The sequence below is a fragment of the Carassius carassius genome, chromosome 31 (genome assembly GCF_963082965.1).
Source record: "Carassius carassius chromosome 31, fCarCar2.1, whole genome shotgun sequence".
In the NCBI taxonomy this organism is placed as follows: Eukaryota; Metazoa; Chordata; class Actinopteri; order Cypriniformes; family Cyprinidae; genus Carassius; species Carassius carassius.
This window is the reverse complement of record NC_081785.1, coordinates 19,738,955-19,744,671: the sequence shown is the minus strand read 5'-3', so window position 1 is coordinate 19,744,671 and position 5,717 is coordinate 19,738,955. Positions and strand designations below refer to the sequence as shown.

Sequence of the window (5,717 nt, the reverse complement as noted above, 5' to 3'; positions counted from 1 at the left end):
TGACCGTTGGGAGGCCACCCCTTATGTAGTCTGCCGGCAGCAGAGGCCGGGGCAGCCGGTCTATACCATCCGGCCAGAAGGGAAGTCAGGCCCCGACCGTGTGGTGCACCGGAACATGATTCGCCCATGCCCTAACTACCCTGAAGCCGTGGAAGAAGTCCCCACGGAACCTGTACCAGCGGCCCCCTGGATTGAAGGTTGGGCTGTGGTACCAGGGAGACCCGTGGTGGCACCACCCCCGATCGCCCCGAGAGAACCAGAAGCAGCCCCTGAACAAGCTGAGCCCGATTCACCAGTGAGACGATCCCAGCGAGAGAACCGAGGCCGACCCCCTGCCCGCTATGGGGAGTGGACAGCCCGAGGACGTTCTAGGGACTAGAACGGATTGGCGGGGGAGGATGTCACAAGGTGACGATCTTTAGGGGCGGAACCAAAATTCGGGAAGTTTGGTTCCGCCCGGAAGTGTTTCCGCCCGGACCGGAAAAACAGAACACCGGAACTTCCGGTAGCGCCGTAAGAAGGAAAATCAGGGAATTCGATGCACCTGTGCCTAGTTAGGGACAGCGGTTGGTGATTGGAGGATACGCTGGACAAGGCAGTACTTAAGGCCAAGTTATTTCACAGTCTGGGAAGCTCTCTTTGGTGTGTGTGAAGCACTGGGTTGTGCCCGTCTTGGTACGCTGCTGGTAGCTGTCTAACTCTCTCTCTCCCTCAGGCTGGAATTGTATGATTGTGAAGACATCGCGAACCTTAAAGGTTGAGAAGTGAACAGATTATACGGCGAACTGAGACGACGTGAAAAAGGGGATTGGAAGTGGCATTGATGTGAGTACTAAGAGCCAGTCGAAAGTGCCCTGTATATTGACCTGGCGTTGTGTAGATCTCTCCAGGAGGAGGAGGGTGGCCCTACCCCTAATATAGTGTGGTGGGAGAGCCGAAGGAATACTTATTGAAGTAGTCGCAACGACGACATCACTAGCTAGGCCGCATATTCCATCGCCAGATCCGAACCAAGCGAAGTGAAGGAAGACGGGTGTCCTTTCCGTACACTGAGTGTGGTGGGTGAGTCTTCGTGCTGTGAAAACCTATAATTTTGACGTGGTGTTGTATATTGCTGTGGGCTGCTGTGTATTGCCGTGTGTCCTGTCAGATAAACCCCCGCCTTCACGCACTTCGGCGTGGGAGGACAAGGAGATTGCTGGTTCTAGCCTAGTTCAGTACAGTATATGTTGTGAGCGTGCTTCAGATCTCCGGAGATAGCACGGTACGCTGTGTCCAGCCCAGAGGTGAAAGCCATCCAAAGCAGAGTAACTGTGTTTTGTGTCCAAGTTGATACCTGTGGAGAGGAAAGGAAAGAGAGTGAGTAACACAAGGAGAAACAGAGGAAACCTGTACTTACAGTACGCTGTGTTCAGCCCAGAGGTGAGAGCCATTCAAAGCAAACTAACTGTGCTATTGTGCCCAAGTTGATACCTGTGGAGAGAAAAGGAGAGAGAGAGTGAATAACACGAGGAGGAATAGAGCGAACCCTGTACTTACAGTACGCTGTGTCCAGCCCAGAGGTGAGAGCCATTCAAAGCAAACTAACTGTGCTATTGTGCCCAAGTTGATACCTGTGGAGAGAAAAGGAGAGAGAGTGGGTAACACGAGGAGAGACTGAGGAAACCTGTACTTACGCCGCTGCCTGTGGAGAAAGAGAAAGCGAGTGAGCACCCAAGGAACGAACTGTGTGAACCAGTACTTACTGTGAGCTGTAATCAGCGAAGAGGTGAGAGCAAAACCAAGCTGAACTAACTGTGCCTGTGTGTCCCAGCCGCTGCCTGTGGAGAAAGAGAAAGCGAGTGAGCACCCAAGGAACGAACTGTGTGAACCAGTACTTACTGTGAGCTGTAATCAGCGAAGAGGTGAGAGCAAAACCAAGCTGAACTAACTGTGCCTGTGTGTCCCAGCCGCTGCCTGTGGAGAAAGAGAAAGCGAGTGAGCACCCAAGGAACGAACTGTGTGAACCAGTACTTACTGTGAGCTGTAATCAGCGAAGAGGTGAGAGCAAAACCAAGCTGAACTAACTGTGCCTGTGTGTCCCAGCCGTTGCCTGTGGAGAAAGAGAAAGAGCGTGAGCACCCAAGGAACGAACTGGGTGAATCAGTACTTACTGCGAGCTGTAATCAGCGAAGAGCCGTTGCCTGTGGAGGAAGAGAAAGAGAGTGGGCACCTCGAGAACGAACTGTGTGAACCAGTACTTACCGTGAGCTGTATTCAGCGAAGAGGAGGAAGAAGGAGGGCGCTACGGATACCTAAGACTCAGGCCGGGGCCCGAGCCCCACGCCCCGGATCCCCGTGGCCCCCTTGCTCCCTGACCTCTTCCCGGCCATAGCCCATCTGGAGGGCCGAGTCAGAGTTTAGTTTTAATTGCCCTTTCCCTATTCCCCAACCTATTTTTAAATATTTAAATAAAGATTGTTTTATCACTTACTTGTTCTCGTGTTGTTTGGCCATTGGGTCGGGTTTGGGGACCTCCTCGAGGTGGAAGTTGAGAAGGGGTGTGGCTTAGTTAAAGCATAGCCAGCCCCTGGGTGTGACATACAATTTTGCCTGTTTTATTGGTGTCCCCTTCAAAACTTGCTCGTGAGAAATGTTATGTTTGTTGCCCCCCCCCCCAACATTTAGATGAGATTTTCGCCCCTGGACCTGACCAACTCAGTCTGAGCATCTGAGGCCTTAGCCATCTTTAAGAAATGAATAAAAATACATCTGTTTCATCTTTATTTGACCCTCTAACCCTAGCACTTTATATCTATTTTAATTCTATTTTTTTATTTTATGAAAAAAAACACTAGCTTTCTATTTTTTTATATTCTATCTACTTGTTTTTCTGTGTGTTTGTGTGTGTATATTATATATATTTTGCTGTTTGATTTGAGTAAAACTAGCATCATATTTCATACACAGAACTGTAAAGGTATTCACGGCAACCCATACAGTAGCCTACTACTACTACTGCTACTACTAAAATGAAACAAACATTTTGCTTTGGATAAAAGCGTCTGCTAAATGCATAAATGTAAATGTTTATTATTTATACTAATTAAAAATTTTGTGCTATTACTTGCCTGTTATTTGACTTTGTGGCAAAACATTTTGCAGTGTTTATGTTGTTTATTACAGCATAAATTTTATAAAAATGGATGTTTATTGTCATAAAGTACAAGCTGTCATTTTGTGTTTTTCAGTTGAATATAATATATATTTCATCATTGAGGATTTCTTCAAAAAAGTCAAAAAATCTTGTCTCATCTCATTCTTGTGAACAAGGGTCTCGTGTCTCGTCTCGTCTCGTCTCGTGGGATAAGTGTCTCATCACACCCCTAATATATCAGTATCTAATATATCAGTATCAGTATCTTAAATCTAATATACAGTATATAAAATATATATTCTTATGAGAATTTTAACATAAAATATGTTTTAAAATTAGTTTTAATTTCATGAGAATACACAGCTAATTTTTAGTTGTCTGTGAATGATAATGTGTTGTTGTTGTTTTTATTAACTAGATAGTGATGAAAATTATATGGGAAAAGTAAAAAAAAAAGCATAACATGCAGAGAGTACCTCATGTCAGTGGGCAAAACTTATGAAAACAAAGAAAGCACAAACTGTTCAACATCATGTTACTCTTTTTCATTTCTAATTAACGTCAAACATGACCAGTAATCAGAAGTGGAAGTTTATCGACCAGGAAAGATGTATAACCTCAGAAAAACTAAACTTTGCCTCCTCTGTCCACATGTTATGACCTGGACCTTCACCACTCAGAGCACTATATTTCCATGGGGATCTGTGCAGTGTTTGTCATAATAGACAGAGACAGAGATTCTTGTTACTGAAATTCTGAAGGGAAAATGCTGAAGGAAGGTTGACAGGCTGACGAGAATAGAAGTTTACGGTCAGTGCAAAGTTTGCAGCAATAGGTTTGTTCCTGTAGTTCAAACAGTTGAGCTTGGCATTAGCCACACTAAGGTAGGTTTGATCCCCAGGTAACTGATAACATGTATACTTTGAATGCAATGTCATTCAGTATGGAGAAAAGCAAATATATAAAAGGGAAAAATTTGTAAAGGAAGACATTAATTAAATGCTTGCCCTTGACACTATGACATTTGACATGTCAGGATCCTGGACTGTTCTGTGTCAGTTTCTGTGGCTGCATCCGAAAACTTAGGAAGGTGACTTGCTGCCTCGCTGTCCTATCAGGTAATGACTTTGCAGGCAGCGTTTTTGCATGAAGGCACCTCACGAAACTGATTTTGGACAGGCTTCAGAGGCAGCGTAATGGTTTAATGATCTACAGCAAAATATAGAGAGCTTTGGTGATAGCTTAGTGGATATTTTATTACTGCAATATTAATTTCTCGCTAGAAATGACATAAAGAGTGTAAAACGTTGACCAGAAACATGTGTTTACACAGAAAATGACCACCGACTGCAACTTTCAGATGCCATTTTTATTTTCTGGCTGAACTGTCAGAGAATGGAACGCACAGGATTGTGGGATATCAAAGGCAGCGAAGGATACATCTATGCTGCCTTCAAAAACCGGCCAGATGAAGGCATCTCAGGGGACAGGAAGTGAAGCTAACATTGAATTCGGACATGCCTTGATGCCTTCCTACCTTGGAATGCGTCCTTAGAAGGCAGCATTTTTCACTTTTCGGATGCAGCCCGTGTGTCCTAGTTTAGTTAATTAGTCATTCTGTTCACCTGTGTTCCCCTGATTGCCCTGACGAAGTAGTCTGTGCAGTCTGTCTTCGGCCCCATCCACACGGAGATGCGTTTCTGTGAATACGCGCACATTTTTTATCAGATAGGCATTTCGTCCACACGGATCCAGTGTTTTGGAAGAGTGTAACCGATATTTTTTGAAACCGGGTCCCAGAGTGGATCAATTTTTACATTTTTTTGCGTTTTTGTTGGACAGCGAATCCGTATATTTTCTGAAATGATGACGTCATCAGCCCACATCTCGCCCCTAGTCAGACACCGCAACGTCACGTAACAGCAACAAAAACATGAACAAACAATGAACAATTGTCTTTTTATTAACTAACATTAACACAGATTGCGTGTTTCCCCTCTGTTTTGTTTTTGTTTTCTCACAGTGTTTTTTTTTTCTTTCCATTGTGCCCCATGGATCCCCTCATCCGGCCCAAATTCCTCCTCCTCCTGCTGGATCACGGGGGTCTATCTCTCGAGGAGCATACCAGACTGTTCCTCTTGCTAGCTAACACCAGCAGCAACCCGTACAACACGCTCTGCTCATTTTATGATGTAAGCCTGAACACCGCAAGCAGAGCGCTGTCATTTGAAAATGGTCCTCGAAAGGATTTCACCGCCTTCATGGAGTGGACTCTGGCGAGAAACTGATTGCCACTCACCATATGCCCAGTGGATGATCTCGCCAGATCAACTCCTGACCCAGAGCCCAGCCAAACATCTTCCCATTTTTTTTTTTTTTAATAATCTATATCCATGTGACCATTTCTTTAAACACTGGTTTTTATTAAGATCAGACCTGATCAGTGGGCCTATGCATAACCCCTGAATCTAATTTAGCCATAATTAACAGACCTGCCACATCAACTACCCATTAACTGTTAGCCGGCGGAAGTCAGGCAGCTGTTGGGGGCTCAGGCAGCTTTTTCTTGTAAAACTGAATT

At 45.0% G+C, this 5,717-nt stretch overlaps 1 long non-coding RNA gene across 1 annotated transcript; it reads left to right on the top strand.

Annotated features, from left to right (window-relative positions):
- The first annotated feature begins 684 nt into the window (after positions 1-684).
- On the top strand, positions 685-2,277 carry LOC132112118 (uncharacterized). Its single transcript, XR_009424896.1, has 3 exons — positions 685-1,286; positions 1,423-1,705; positions 2,177-2,277. It is a non-coding gene; the product is annotated as an uncharacterized LOC132112118 (long non-coding RNA).
- The last annotated feature ends 3,440 nt before the right edge of the window (positions 2,278-5,717 follow it).